General features: G+C 46.5%; 3 pseudogenes; 2 read left to right on the plus strand and 1 right to left on the minus strand.

Annotated features, from left to right (window-relative positions):
• Positions 1-654: 654 nt before the first annotated feature.
• Positions 655-837, minus strand: LOC148121825 (Nuclear RNase P; annotated as a pseudogene).
• A 3,691-nt stretch (positions 838-4,528) lies between these two features.
• On the plus strand, positions 4,529-4,945 carry LOC125403915 (mitochondrial import receptor subunit TOM22 homolog pseudogene; annotated as a pseudogene).
• A 5,719-nt stretch (positions 4,946-10,664) lies between these two features.
• LOC148121826 (glutathione S-transferase Mu 4 pseudogene) lies at positions 10,665-11,339 on the plus strand (annotated as a pseudogene).
• Positions 11,340-15,332: the final 3,993 nt, after the last annotated feature.

Below are 15,332 nucleotides of genomic sequence, written 5' to 3' on the forward strand. Positions count from 1 at the left end.
AATTCAGCACAATCAGTACTGGAAGTAGGCTGGTTTTGAACTTAGAGATCTGCAGGTCTCTGTTTCAAAAAGCAAATCTTGTTTGCCTGTACCAGCAAAATTTTGAATTAAAAATTAAGTGTATAGAATGCAAGAGAAATCCTTTCTCTGGGGGAAGCTGTCACTGGTAGTGTAGTCCCCCTCTATTGTTTAAAAACCAAAGCAGTTGTCACTGGGAATTGAACTCAGGACCTTTGGAAGAGCAGTCAGTGCTCTTAACCTCTGAGCCATCTCTCCAGCTCCCCCATTCAGATGGAAAAAACCTCTAGGTAGCATTTTTTATTTCACCCGTTGCCAGGGGCAATAGGTAATGATAACCAGGTTGACGCGCCTTTATTATGATAATTAGGACCAGTTCTTTGAGGGAGAATGGACGTCGATCATCTGGCTACTTCCTGCTGACAAAGGGGCGATGTTTGGGGGATAAATGTTTTTATCTGACTGAATTTTTGGCGACAAATGTTTTTATCTGACTAAATTCTTGGCGACCTTGGCTGAGGGCGGCGGCAGCAGCGGACAGCGGCGGCTGCCACAGCTCCGCCTCTGAAGCCCATAATGGCGCGCTCCGCATGGCCCAAAGGCATGGCTCCGCCCCGGGCCGTGCGCGGGCTCGCCGTTTCACCTCAGGCAATGAACTCGCACCGCCGGCTGTGAGCCTTTTCCAAGCTCCGGCAAGGGGGGGCATCCGCCCACCCGTGGAGGGGCTTCTCCTGCCCGGTCCGCCCGCGCCCCGTTCTCTGGGAACTCACCTCCCCGCTCGCCCATGTTGCTATGGAAACACAGTTTTTCCGCAGAGCCGATTCAGCTCCTCTTTGCCTTCTATGGCGCCGCTGCTCACCACGCAGCTTCCGCCTCAGTCAGGCGAGTCCGCTCAGGTGCTGAAAAAGTCCTCCAAAAACCATAGCCCCGCCAGAAGGCCTCTGATGTCACACGGACTTTAGCCCGCCCGTCGCCATGGTGACCTGGCTGTTCGTAGGCCTCCAGCAAACTCCCCGCCAGCAACTGGTTGCGTCTCCCTCCTGAGTAGCTGGGATCACAGGTGTGCACCACCGTGCCTGGCCCACTTCCGTGTTTCTAATCAGGCATTACCGCTCAAAGGCGGGCCGGCTGCCGCCAGCACTCTCAGCACGATCAAGCAGCTTGTCTTTCTCAGTCAAAAATTAAAGTTTTTTGTACGTGAGAGCCAGAGACTGAGCTCTCTTATCAAAATTAGGCGAAAATCACCTCCAAAAGCTCTGTGGCTCTTTAAGAACAGGGAAGGCAGTGATCAAGTTCGCCTCCCTACGAGACTGTTGCCTCCAGTCTCTATCAGCGAGTATGCACGGAGGAAGCCGCGGATCTCCCAACCGTAAACCTCGCTTTTTCTCAGCTCCACCTGCACTGAACTTAAGGGATTTTTCTTCCCCGTTGCTTTTTGTACCTTCTTTCAGATACCTTAACTTTGATTTTTTTTTTTTTTTTGTATTTTCTTTTCTATTTTAGGCCTATCCTTTGAAATTCTTTTCCCCCCCTTTCTGGAGGATTAACTGACGTCACTCACCGCTCCACGTTCTCAGAGTTCTGAAATTCAAGGCTCTCTGTGCTGGTGTCTGATTTCAGCTTTTTCTCCCGGGCTTTCTCAGGGTCCCCCGGCGTAGTTGTCAGGGTCCCTCAGCGTCCCGGAGTTTCGAGCACCAGTTGCGGGGCGCCATCCTGTCCAGCAGGAATGAACCCCACCAAAAACGAGAATTCCTTCTCTGGTCACATCTTTATTTGGAGCATTCCCTTGAGGAAAATTGGGGGAAGGGACGATAGAGCAGGGACGAGAGAAAGCTTAGAGAGAGGAAGTAGGGTCCCGAGGCATCTGCTTTTAAACGGTGGAGCAGCTTGAACGCTGTCCTGATTGGTTAATGCCATTCTGCTGGTCTGAGCATGTGCAGGCAAGGGTGCAGGCAGGGTTGCTCAGCTCCACGTGGCTACCTCCAAACTGCAGGACCACCTGTGCCTCCAGGTGGCTCCCAACAACAGGCCAGCATAGTAGCATAGAAATAGGTCAAATCTTAACTCATTTGTGATTTTTGACAGTGACGGGTCCCCAAGATGAGTAACTCTGAGTCATTGGCTTCCTTGAATAAAAGGTACTAGGCAGTGTTATTTTATGTCTGATTGAAAGATGATGTAGTTTTTAAGACAATGCCATGATGCTCACACAGCCGCTACCACCCAGAGGTGACAATTCATCTCACTGGGATCACCCTGCCGGAAGTGACCATCCTCCTGTCCATGCCCCATCACATCAACATGTTTGGGCACAGGTGGTCACTGACAGGTGATGAGCTAACTCTGCGATGGTGGAGCACATCATTAGAAAAACAAAACAGTGAGATCTCATCATGTTTCAGATGCAATTGTTCAGCCTGCTGTGGGCTCACGTCATGACTTCACTGCCGCCACGCCTTTTGTCAAAACACAGACGAGGACGAGGCCCCAGCCAAATTCTGTACCCGCCAAGATGTCTGTTGGTGGGCCGATGAAAGCCTCGCATGAGGCTGAGGGCCACACAGTAGCGTGTGAGACCAGGCGTGTCATGGAAGTCAAGCATGCCCTGCCAGATGCCCAGTGTCCGTCAAAGACAGAACTGGCGAGTGCCACAACTTGAGCAGGTGTACAACCATGACGGCAAGACCCAATTTCTGATTTTTTTTGCTTAACAAGTTGAAAAATGCTCCTATTTTCAAGAGAATGGAAAATAAAACCAAGGTTCAAGGCTGGGGAAAAGCTATCCCAAACTCCCAAGTGGCCAGCAGCATCTTCTAGAAGCAAAGACAATTTTTTTGTTGTTGTTGAAGAAGACATCATCCTTTTCTTCCTTTCAGGTTGCCTGAATTTGTGGAGATGCTGCCACTGTGTAAGGCTGAGATTTTCTTTTAATGTTTCTGTCTGGATGGGAGAAACTTAAGTGAAGTGAATCTATAAACTTTATCATAAAAAATAACCTTTCAAATAAATGAAAATATTGCATATGCCAAAGTTAACCAGACCCAAAATCTATACAACTCAATAAGTTCTATGGTTAGAAGTGGGGAGGGGAGAAGAGGAGGGGGAAGAAGAACAAGAGGGGTTGGAAAGGTCGAGTAGGCAGAAGGATAGACAAGGAGAACGGAGAAAGAGATATCTTGATAGAAGGAGCCTTTATGGGGTTAACAAGAAACCCAGCATTAGGGAAAATTCCAGGAATCCACAAGGATGACCCCAGCTAAAAACCCTAAGCAATTGTGGAAAGGGTGCCTGAACTGGCCTTGCCCTGTGATCAGATCGAGGACTACCTTAATAAACATCACAGAACCCTCCTCCAGAAGCTGATGGAAGCAGATGCAGAGATCCACAGCTGACCACTAAGCCGAGCTCCTGGAGTACAATCGACGTGGAGCAGGAGAAATAATATGAACAAAGGGGTTAAGACCATGATGGCAGAACCCGCAATTAGCTGACCTGAACTAGTGGGAGCTCACTAACTCTGAACTGACACCTGGGGAAACTGCATAGGATCGAACTAGGCCAGTGAAGGCAGGGACAGTGGTGGGGCCTGGGCAGTATATGGGGCCAGTGGCAGTGGATCTAAGCCTAGTGCATGAACTGACTTTGTGGAGCCCATTCTCTATGGATGAACACCTTGCTCAGCATAGTCAGAGCACGGGGGAGGAGGGCTTTGGTCTTTCTGCAAATCGATGATGGGGCAGACTTCGCTGACTTCCCAGGGGAGGCCTTACCCTCTCTGAGGAGCAGATGGGGTGGGGTGAGGGGAAGGAGGAAGGAGCCGGAGGAGAGGAGCGGGGGAACTGAGATTGGTTTGTAAAATAAATAAATAAATAAATAATAACAAAGCAAACGAATAGGCATTCAGACACAAAACTGGGACACTGTACATTGTTATAAGATTTTAGATAATTTCATTTATGTCTAGAGCTCATAAAATGTTTAGAATTTTCGACTCTTCTAGATAACACTATGAAATTGGAGTTTGTATTATGCAGCTGTGGGATAAACACAGCCTGGTGTAAGATTATACTCTCCTGTCCTTGATCCATGCCCAGGGCTGGCTGGTCTTCTCTATAGGGTTAGACAGTCAACACTTTAGGCTGTCCAAGCTGTGTGGTCAGGAGTCCTCAACTCCACGCTGCAGTGGGGAGATAGCCATGGACAGCATATGAGCAAGCATCATGGCTGAGTTGCAGATTAAAGTTCTGCTCAGACTAGAAATAGTTTTTGCTGGGTGGCAGGTGAAGTCCTCAGAAGATCCAAGTAAGTTTTCTTGTGATTGCTTGAAAACTGGGAGATGAGCAAGGGCTTGCCGCAGTATGGGGCTCTGGAGATCTTCCTTGGTTTGTGTTTGTAGAATGTTGACCTGGAATACATTAGTGTTGGCTGCTGCCCGAGATTCACCGACAGTAGGGACATTAACACAAGAGACAAAGAGGCTTCCTTGTAAAGAAACCCTGTTCAGACAGCCATGGCCGCCGTTGCTGCAGCAGGCGTGGGGGAACCTCCGTCTCCAGACGAATTGCTCCCGAAAGCCAAGGCAGAGAAGGCCGAGGAGGAGTTGGAAGAAGACGACAACAACAAGCTAGATGGGACCCTGTCAGAGAGACTCTGGGGTCTGACGGAGATGTTTCCGGAAAGGGTCCCGGTCCGCCACCTGAGCCAACTTTGATTTCTTGCTCTTCGTGGCTCAGAAGATGTACAGATTTTCCAGGGCAGCCTTGTGGATTGGGACCACCTCCTTTATGATCCTGGTTCTTCCTGTTGTCTTTGAGACAGAAAAGTTGCAAATGGAGCGACAGCAGCAGCGGCAGCACTTTTGGGGCCTAACACAGGACTGTCAGGAGGTATGCCATGGGCTCTACCTCCACTTCCTGGAAAGATATAGATTGTTTGTCCTGGTGAGAGGACTTTGAAATTGAGTTGTGTTTGAACTGCTGATTGTTTGGACTTTTTTTTTTTTTTAACTTTGGCGCATCGATCTATTTAAATCTGGTGGGAACTCTCTCCGTTTCTCATGGAGAGACTCCGGTTGCACCTGTGCCCTTCATAATGCTCTCACTTATTTCCTGGTCTCAGTTGATGCTAGAGTACAGCCATGTGGAAGGTTATCCGCGTTATCCCTGTAGTAAACTGCTCCTATCGAAGTTCTCACATGCCCCTTGTGGGGAAGAAGTAAGCACCCCTGACCCCCTGACCATTAAAGACTTTTTCTTTAGAAGAATGGGAATGCCTGGGCCATGTAAGCAATGTGAAACTGACAAAATCCACTATAGCTGCCATTACAAAGCAGTCAGCAGGAATCCCTGTGTGGTGGAGAGGAGGGAGGCTGGCTGCAGCTTTAGCCAGATGGGGACTGTGGCCAGAGCAGGCGCTCATCCCTCTGCATATTTGGACCTGCGTGCTGAGTAAAAAAGAAGTCAGTGCTCACTTTTTTTATTTAAATATTAAAAGAACTCCAACTGAAAAAAAAAAAAGAAACTCTGCTCAGAGAAGTTCCTCGGAATCTTTAATGCAGTCAGGAGTTCCTAGGTGGGTGGATAGCGAGAGTCTTCCAGAGGTGAGTGTATTATATTCTCTTACACACTCTCACTTCAGCTCTGTGACCTCATGTCCTCCTGGTACCCTAACCTGACACCGATTCAATCCAATGTGTGTTGAATTAGCTGTACCAGGATTAGTTTGCTAGGTTCTTGCTGGTCCACCCCTTTGGGTTTCTTCCACCCTCCCCGTTATAAGTCTCCAGTGCTTGATCCAGGCTCTCACCACAATAACGCGAGTTTAACTCATGTTCTGTTCAGGAATGATCCTGACTAGAGTGGCTGAGAGTATTTAGGCAGCCTTAGATGACTGGAACTCCTGCTTTTTATATGCCCAGGGTCACTAAGATCCTGCCTTTGGCATGATGAGTGTGCTGTCTGTTTCGCAGCAGATTTGACCACAGCAGATCATTCTCTCAGAGCCCGGATAATTACTGGTTAACTACCTGGCTCAGGGGAGGAAGGCTCACAGTTTCAGGGTGCAGTCCATTCTCACTGCAAAGGTGTGACTGTCGCAAACAGCTCTCATCAGGACCGTGTGGCTGCCTGCCCACACAGCCTCAGCCCTGGAGCCAGAGACAAGTGACTTCTAGTGCTCACCTGGCTCTCTCTTTCCCCCCTTATTATTTTGTTTACTTCCAGCCCATGTGTGGTGTTACCCACATCCACCCTCTCAGGGAAAGCCCTCAGAGACAGTCTCTATCCCTCACTATGGCATGACGTACTCCCTGCTGCAATCACATTGATATTCAAGATAACCATCAGACCTGTCCTGTGCATCGCTGTTAGAGTCCTCTCCTAAGATCAGGTCATTCTCCACCTAAGAGGAGCAGTCTGCGACAGCAATTCCTGGTTTCTGCTCTTCCCTGGCACCTGCTACCTGCAAACCCTCTTGATACCTGTATCTGGCACTGTATCTGATGGCATCCAATGGGATCCAATGATGCAGGTTTGAACTCGACAGGAAATTAATCAGCTGTAAACCAGGTCTGTCATGGCTAGGAGAACAAGGATCAGAAAATGGGCAAAGGCAGGACCAAAGGAAGGAGCTGACATCGGAATCAAAGCAGAGCTACCCAGCTCAGCTATGAAAGGAGGTCTGTGGCAGACCTTAGGAGCAAGGATTATCCACCCTGGCAGCTCTGCCTGGCTTGTCTGTCATCCTCTCCCAGAATGGACTCTTTTATGTTAAAACTAGAGCTTTATTGAGTTGTAAGTTGCATGCCCTGGACTTCACTCCGTTAAATGAACAACTTAATGCCTCAAGTCTGACTTGAGAATCTCCAGGAAGAAGCCATGTACCCATTAGGGCTTCCCCAAAGCCCCAGTCCTAGGAAAATGCTTATTTACTTTCTATTTCTATGGACTTGGACATGCTGGACACTTTTTAAACAAATGACATACAACATGTGCCCTTTGGAGACTGACCTTGGTCATATAACTTAGGGTCAATTTTCAAGGTCAATTCATGTAGTCACATGTATCAATGGCCTACCTCTTTTTCTGTAGGGAGATGATATTCCATTCTGTGGATAGACCTTCATCTTATTTTCTCAACAACTGATTAATGGTATTAGAATTGTCCCATGGTTTGACTATGAACAATGCTGTCAGCAACACTTCTATACACTTTGTGTGTGTGTACACAAATTTTTCTTTCGTTTCTGGAATGGTCTTTTAGCGGATCTTCCTTTCTTGCTGAATTGGGCTTTTGCCAAAGATTTTCTTTGCTACATTGTGAAGAAGGCCAAGAAAGCAATACCTTGACACGTTCCATAATAGCATGTGTTGCTTTGGAGACACCTGACCTCCTGTCAAAATTTCTTAAAGACCTTGTTCAATGCATGAGTTTCATACACTAATCAGATAACCATCAGACCTGGTCCAGGATGAGCAGGTGGGTCTGAATCTCATTTCAGCCACCCACCGGCCATGTAGCTTCCTTACCTCTAACACAGTGGGGACAGCCACGGCCTTTCACACCTACTTGTTAGAACTGTCAAATGACTTTAAGGCCATAGTTTTGTCTGCAAAAGGGCCCTGATCATCACAGTGTTTGCTCAATGCAAGTGACAGCAGCATCCGCTCCATGCCTTTTTGTCCACTGCAGGCAGTCTGCATGGCTGCTCTGCACTTTGTGCCTGCTTTCATTCCACTGTGACTGCCATGGAGGGGGAGGAGATGTGAATGAACCCTGAGGGAATCATCCCTCCTCCCACTGAAAGCTGTGGAGCATCCCTTTCCTGACCTTGGCTTTATCTATTTTCTTTTTGAAAAAAATAATGCTTATTTATCTGCATACATGTGTATAGTATGGGTTTGCTATGTGTGCATGATTGTGTGTGTGTGGTTGTGGACATATGTGTGCCAATATCAGGTGCCAGTCTTGTCTTTCCCTGGGCTAGCTGGTCTTTGAGATTGCACAGACCATCTTTCTATAGGTGGTGCGGTTATTATAGATACAGGCCACCACATCTGTCCTCATGTGCATTCTGGGGCTCAAACTCAGACGTGCATGCTTGCACGTTGAGAACAAGTGATTGACCCTGCTTCAGCAGACTCGTGATGTGCTTCCATTTAATACACCCCTTCTCTTACAGTGTGAGGACCATACCACGTTCCTCTCTGTCTTCCCTCCCACTCTGCTGTCCTCACCCATTTTGTTACTCTCTTACAAACGCACACATCAGTACAATTTCTCTGATGACTTCCAAGTTTAAGTGAGCTCTTCAAATATATTAAAAATGAGATTATTATTACCTACTTATCTACCATCTCTATTGCATTTTATTTCCCTGTATGAATCAATTTTTCTCTCTGGTATCATTGCCTGCTTGGCTTTAGAAAAGTAGAGGTTTTGTATGGGGCAGATCTCATAGTAATGGTTTGCTTCATAGTTGCCTGATTCAGGAGAGTTTTATTTTGTCATCAATTTCAGGAGATGCAGAACTCGAGAGTTATGGGATATTCCTCTTCTATACTTAAGAGATGTCAGCCTATTATTGTCTGGCTTGTATTATTCCTCTGAAAATGTGGCTCTTATCTCCTGTTGGTGTGGACACACACCAGAACCAAAAGGTCATGATTGAATTATACTTCCAGGTCAACATCCATCACTAATGGAAGAGGAGCCTGGAGGTGGGTGTCATTAAGGAATACTGCTTGGTGACTCATTTGCATGCTCACACTTAGCTTCTTTTCTTCCTTCCTTCCTTCCTTCCTTCCTTTCTTTTTGTTTTTGTTTTGTTTTCGTAAGACAGGTTTTTTTTTTTTTTTGTAGCTTTGAAGACTGTCCTGGCACTCACCCTGTAGACCAGACTGGCATTGAACTCACAGAGACCCACCCACAGAGACCCAGCACAATCCTAAGTGCTGGGATTAAAGGCGTGTGCCACCACCGCCCAGCTTCTAGCTTTCTTACTCAGCCTGAAACAACCCTCCTGGAGGTGATGCCCTCTACAGTGGCTGTTTCTTCCTGTATCCATTAACAATTAAGGCAGTCACACACAGACATGCCCACAGCCCAATCTGGTCTGATCACTTCCTCAATAAGGGGTTTCCTCTCAGATAACTCAAGGTCATATCAGAGCTAACCAGTGTAGAAGCCTGTGATGAACTTTCTCTTTTCTTTGCCTGTTGATTCTCTTACTTTCTGTTTGGATTGCTTTTCAGATCCTTTTCAATCACCTCCTTTGATCAATTTGATTATGGCTTGACTTGTTGGGGTTTTCTCTTTTTAATTTTGTAGAAATTTTTACTTTTATTTATTTACTTTTATAATAAATTAATTAATTTTACAACACAGCCACAGTCCCCCCCCTTCCCAGTTCCTCCCCTTTCCCCTTTGTGACACCCCCCCTTCTATCCTCCATTTCTATTCAGAAAATAGAATACCTACCATGGATATTGAAAAATATGGCATACCAAGTTATAGTAGGACTAAGAACCTACCCCTGTATTAAGGCTGGGCAAGGTCTTAATAGCGTCCCTCCCCCCAAAACAGTAAAAGAGTCAGAGACAGCCCCATTCCACTGTTAGGAGTTCCACAAGAAGACAAAGCTACACAACTGTCACATATATGCAGAAGGCCTAGGTCAGTCCCATGTGGTTGAGTCTCCATGAGCCCCTATGAACCCAGATTGGTTTATTCTATGAGTTTTCTTGTGGTGTCCTTGACCCCTTTGGCTCCTACAAGCATTTCTCCCCCTCTTCTGCAGGATTCTCAAACTCCACATGATCTTTGGTTGTCGGTCGGCACATTTCTGTCAGTTGCTGGCTGGATTGATTTCTCGAGTGGACTGAGGGCAGATGGAGATGGGAAATGAGCGATCAGATTGGGGGAGGGGGCTGGGGAGGAGAGTACTGAAAGGGACTGCTGGAAAGGGGGTATTTCGGGGTCAGGTAAAAATCTGGTACAAGGGATTCTCCCAGGAATCTGCCAAGGTGACCCCTGTAGGTTCCTAGCAATGGCAGGTAAGTAGCCTGAACGAGCTGTCTCCTGAGGCCAGATTGGTACCTAGTCCACCTGTCATAGAGGGTTATTACCTGTAGCTTCTCTTTGTGTAGCATGTGTTTCCTGACTCGATCAGCTTACTTACAGATACAGACAGTTGTAACCATCAGTTTCTCAAGAAAATGTTTTATCCCAGTGACTCTAAGCAACTGGACCCCAGGCATCTCGAGATGAATGCCTGAATTTTGGGGCTCAGTATAGATGCTCAGCATTTGTTTGATATAATCCTATGGAATGTGAGAGCTTTGCTCGCTGGCATTTGCGTCTTTTCCTTTCAGTGAATTCAATCCCACTGATTATTTGTTTTACTGTCTTTCTTCTGATATTTATTCCAGAAAGGGGCTATTTTATTTGAAAGAACTTCATACTTTTCTTCTTGGTGTCTTCAAGTCATTTTTTCATGTTTCTGTGTCATTCTAAACCGTGGTGTATATTTGTAACTTTTAAAACCTTTTCTGGCCTTTGCACATGGCTGCTGCTATGTGTGCCTGTGTGTACTTACTTGGCGGGAGGTGAGGTCACATGGAAATCCCAGGGCCCCTTTCCTGACCTATCTCTACAGCTGGCTCATGCTATTCGCCTGCTCCTGGAATACACAGACTCAAGCTATGAGGAGAAGAGATACGTCATGGGCGACGCTGCCCTACTTAATTGACGGGCCCCACAAGATCACTCAGAGCAACGCCATCCTGCGCTACCTTGGCCGCAAGCACAACCTGTGTGGAGAGACAGAGGAAGAAAAGATTCGTGTGGACATTTTGGAGAACCAGGCTATGGATGTCTCCAATGAGCTGGCTAGAGTCTGCTACAGCCCAGACTTTGAGAAACTGAAGGGAGAATACTTGGAGCAGCTCCCAGGGATGATGAAGCTCTTCTCACAGTTCCTGGGGAAGCAGACATGGTTTGTCGGTGAAAAGATAACTTTTGTGGATTTCCTTGCTTATGATATCCTGGACCTACACCGTATATTCGAACCCAAGTGCCTGGACGCATTCCCAAACCTGAAGAACTTCGTGGCCCGCTTCGAGGGACTGAAGAAGATCTCTGCCTACATGAAGAGTAGCCGCTTCCTCCCAACACCTCTGTATACAAAGGTGGCCACGTGGGGGAATAAGTAGGGCCTTGACAGGGCAGGAGGTGGAAATGAGGGACCTGGGGCTCTGGCAGCAGTTGAACTTCCTGTAGCCCTGGCATTTCCTTCTTTCTGTTCCCTTGTTGACCTCAGAATGTCTTGGGTCCTCTTTTCTTTTACCCATTCTCGGCTCTTTCTAGCCTTTAAAGCCTGGGTCTTAAGTTTTATTCAGCAAAGTGCCCTTCTAGTGTGGCTCTCTGCACCCACTTGACAGACTGTCTTGCCTATCAGTTGTGATGTCATGAGAGTTGGGACTCTTCCCTCAGAGCTCAGCCTGGGCTTCCTAGGGTGCTAGTAGTCTAGAGATGCTTGATGTCTGAGGTCTGTGCTGGTCTATGTTGGGTACCACTGTTAGGCCTGATCCACCCTGGCCCTGGGTTGCACTGCCAGCTTTCCCTGCTGCCTCCATAGACTGCCTCTCGACCTGGCAGAGTTTGCAGGGACTCTGGTTGGATAAGCAGGGGTTGGACTTCCTGAGGCCATCTGAGAGCCTCTCACCAGGCAGCTGCAGGAGGCTCTGGAGCTCAAAAGGAGCCTTTAGGGGCTTGGGATCGCCTGTACTCTAGCACTACTTGGGCTTCATAAAGGTTTCAGAGGTGAGGACCCAGGCTGGGGGGAATATCCAGCAGTAAGCCGCAATCCTCTCTGCCCCCCATTAGTATGTCACAATAATATCTATGTGTCACCAGGATCTTGACCCCTCTGTCCCTGATGCCTCTGGAGTTTCCTGTCTGGGTCACCAGGGATGGGAACCAACCTGGTTAATCCCACCTCTCTGTGAGCCCCTGTGAAATAAATTTCTTCATGCTTTAAAAAAAAAAAATAAAAGCTTTGTCTGGTAATCTTACTATTCCTGTTATTCCTAAATTGGATTCTACCTGCTGGCATCTATTAATTAATTAATATTTCACTGTGCCAAGAATCAAACCTAAGGCATTACCAAATATACATAAGCGCTATACTAAACAAGCATTCTCCTACTGTCACATAACCAGTCCCTCTAATTTTTAAGCCTGTTTGCATTTTTCCTGGTCAGTTTTATGTAGATTTGAGATTCTTCCCTGCACACTGACCCCTTTCACTGGAAGCTTGTGCGGATCCCACCTGTAGAACCCGGTGAGCCCATCCCCTTTGTTAGGAGCCTCTCTGTAGAAGCTGTCACTCTGCTCCCACAGATGGATGCTACAGTCACTCAATGAACTTCTGGTGCGGCTGCCCTGGAGGCTATGGTCTGGCTGTCTTCATATCCGCCCGTAGATCATTTCTTGTAGCAGCTAGCTACATCAGTCTAATGACTGAGCAGGTAAGTAGGTGAACCCCTGAGTGGCTTTCCTCAAAGCGGGGCACTTGATCTAATAGGATTCTGATACCTAATTATGTTAGGTGCAGAGTTGTGCCTTTAGTCAGGATAATATGAATGACCCACTAATATTTTTTCTGTTGGAAGCATTTATACATTCAGGAACACATGAAAGTCTTTTTCTTTGGAAAAGGCATACAATAAATCCAATCCGTGAAATGCTGGAAGCAAACAATCTCCACAATAATAATCAGGATTCACATTTGACCCAGAATGAATATTCAAAGTTATATATTTTAGATACAGAAATTCTTTACACGAACTGCGTTCATGATGCAGTCATGGTGGACGGCATTTTGGCAGTTAGTGTCAGGACCTGGAATCATCCTAAGAATCTGCACTACTGAAGACACCATATAAATATTTATCACCATCTTCTCTATAACCCATTGCTATATTTTCTATAAAAGGAGAAATCTGAGATAGTTTAAGAGCATACCAATAGGGTATTAGCTGAGTAAATGATGGAACACATTTGTGTGGCCATTAAAGTAATACCTTTAATGAGTTTATAATAATAACATGGAAGAATTTATACTAAAATAAAAATAAAAGGGTAGGAGGCAAAATCCTAGTCTGACGGTTCCCGTTAGGTGTCAATAACTCTGAAAGGCAGCCACAAATGTCAATGGCCGTTGTTTTCAGAATGTGCAATTGCAGGGGGTTAGAAATTTCTTCTTCATGCTTTTCTTTATTTTCCTAGCTTATTACACTGAGTGTTTTGTCAGGGGAACTATAATAGGTACCAAGAAATAAAGGCACAAATGAAGTGAAAAATTAAATGCATTAAATGTTATATTCATTAAAAAAGAATGTCATCAAAGCGCACTGCCTTGGGAAACACAGCCTGTGAGCTTTCTCTATACAGAGGGGCCACACTGTTGTGGTAAAAAAAAAAATGTTGGGTGCCATGATCTCTACTCGGATGGAGCTTGTGGATGAGGTGGATAGGAGCCATAGTGCTCATGTTGGGATTCTAATCATTGCAGTTCCCAGACCAGGCTGGTCACCGCAGTGGACACCGCATCTTTTCCAGGAAGCTCTGTCTCTTCCTCCTCAATGATCTGCCGCTCAGCCAGGTGTCAGTCTTGGCTACTGAGTTGTCCTGATGAGATGTGTGTTGGCGACAGGAGAAGCTGAGGCCAGCCCTCCAACAGGTCACCCAGGAAGGAAGGACTTTAACAGCACTTTCTCTAGAGGACTCCTTTTCCTCCCTCCCTCCACCCTCCTTCCCTCCCTTCCTCCCTTCCTCCCTCCCTCCTTCCCTCTATCCATCCCTCCCTTCCTCCCTCCTCCTCTCTCCCTCCTTCTATTTTTCTTCATTGCCTGTGCCTGCGGGGTGCACATGTGTGAATTACCTTTCTCAGTTACTTTACTCTTGTTTTTTGGAGACAGGGTCCCTCATTAAACTCACGGATCCAGCTAAGCCAACGTGTCCCAAGAAACCCCCTGTCTCGGTCTCCCCATGTCCGGGTGTGACTGTCACACCCGGCTTTTTCTGTGGGAGCTGGGGATTGGAAGCGAGGTTTTCAAAATAGTTCACAGTTTGAGCCGTTTTCCCAGCTCTCCCTTCTTCCTCTGTCCCTCCTACCCTCTCTTCCTTCTCTTCTGTCTCCCTCCCTTCCTTTTCCTTCCTTCCTTTATTTCTTCCTTCCTTTTAATTAAATATTTATTTCAATTTTAATTTGTAATGCCTACAGTGTATTGGATATTTATATCCAGAAAGCATAATTAAACAAAACTGTAAAAAAAAAAAGCCCAACAAGATGATATTTATATAATTTTATTTTTGAAACAGGTAATTTGTTCTGAAACAAAGGTTATGGGGATAGGGGGCCACTTTCAAAAGTGCCCTGTTTGGGGGTACAGACACAACGTCCGAGCACAGCGGATGGAATTATATCACATTCTGGTCTGATGACCAGAGGAGCTAAAGAGCCCAGCACACCTTTGTCAGCTTAGGGAAGACATGCCAATGGTTGTAGGCTGGAGCGCTGATGCCCTTTAGCAAGAGAAGATTGTAAAACTCTCTGGGTCTCAGCTGGAGCTGACAGCTGCACTCCCTACATGCTTGGTAGAGTTGTGGAAGATGATGGTGTTTTCCCACAGGATTTGGGGCTACCTACTAGGAGAATTGAAACCTTAAGATCATCAATGGATGTTTGAATCTCAGCGCAGCCTTGTGAGGTCCCATCCTGTTAATTAGCGTATGTTCAAAGATGGGGCCCAGCAATATCGTCCTTTGTAATCACAGTCTCTCAAGTGGTTGCAGAAATCCTTACAGAGGTGAGCGGGGGACACAGAGAGTCATTGAAGCCTTTCCTCATATCTGTAAGTCCTTTTTAAGCAACCAAAAGCTAACAACCAGAAGAACGTCAAAATTATTCAAATATCAAGCCCTTGATCATTGCGCCTTTTGTCTCTCTCTCTCATATGTGCGTGTGTATGTGCATACCTGTATGTGTGGTGTTGTTTGTGAGCGCACACACGTGTCAGAGGTCAACTCTGCATGTCTTCCTTAGTCCTTCTCTTTGTTTTTTGAGACAGAGTCTCCTTTGGACCTCTTCTTACTGATTTAGATAAGGCCATAGGCCAGCAACCCCTAGGGAACTTCTGCCTCCACCTCCTCACCCTGGGTTTGAAGGCCAGTGTAACCAGGCCCAGATTTAACAAGGATGCTGGAGTTTGAACTCTGATTCTTATGCTTGCTGGGCAAGCACGCCCTTCTCT

The sequence above is a fragment of the Myodes glareolus genome, chromosome 6 (genome assembly GCF_982192425.1).
Source record: "Myodes glareolus chromosome 6, mMyoGla1.1, whole genome shotgun sequence".
Taxonomy (NCBI): Eukaryota; Metazoa; Chordata; class Mammalia; order Rodentia; family Cricetidae; genus Myodes; species Myodes glareolus.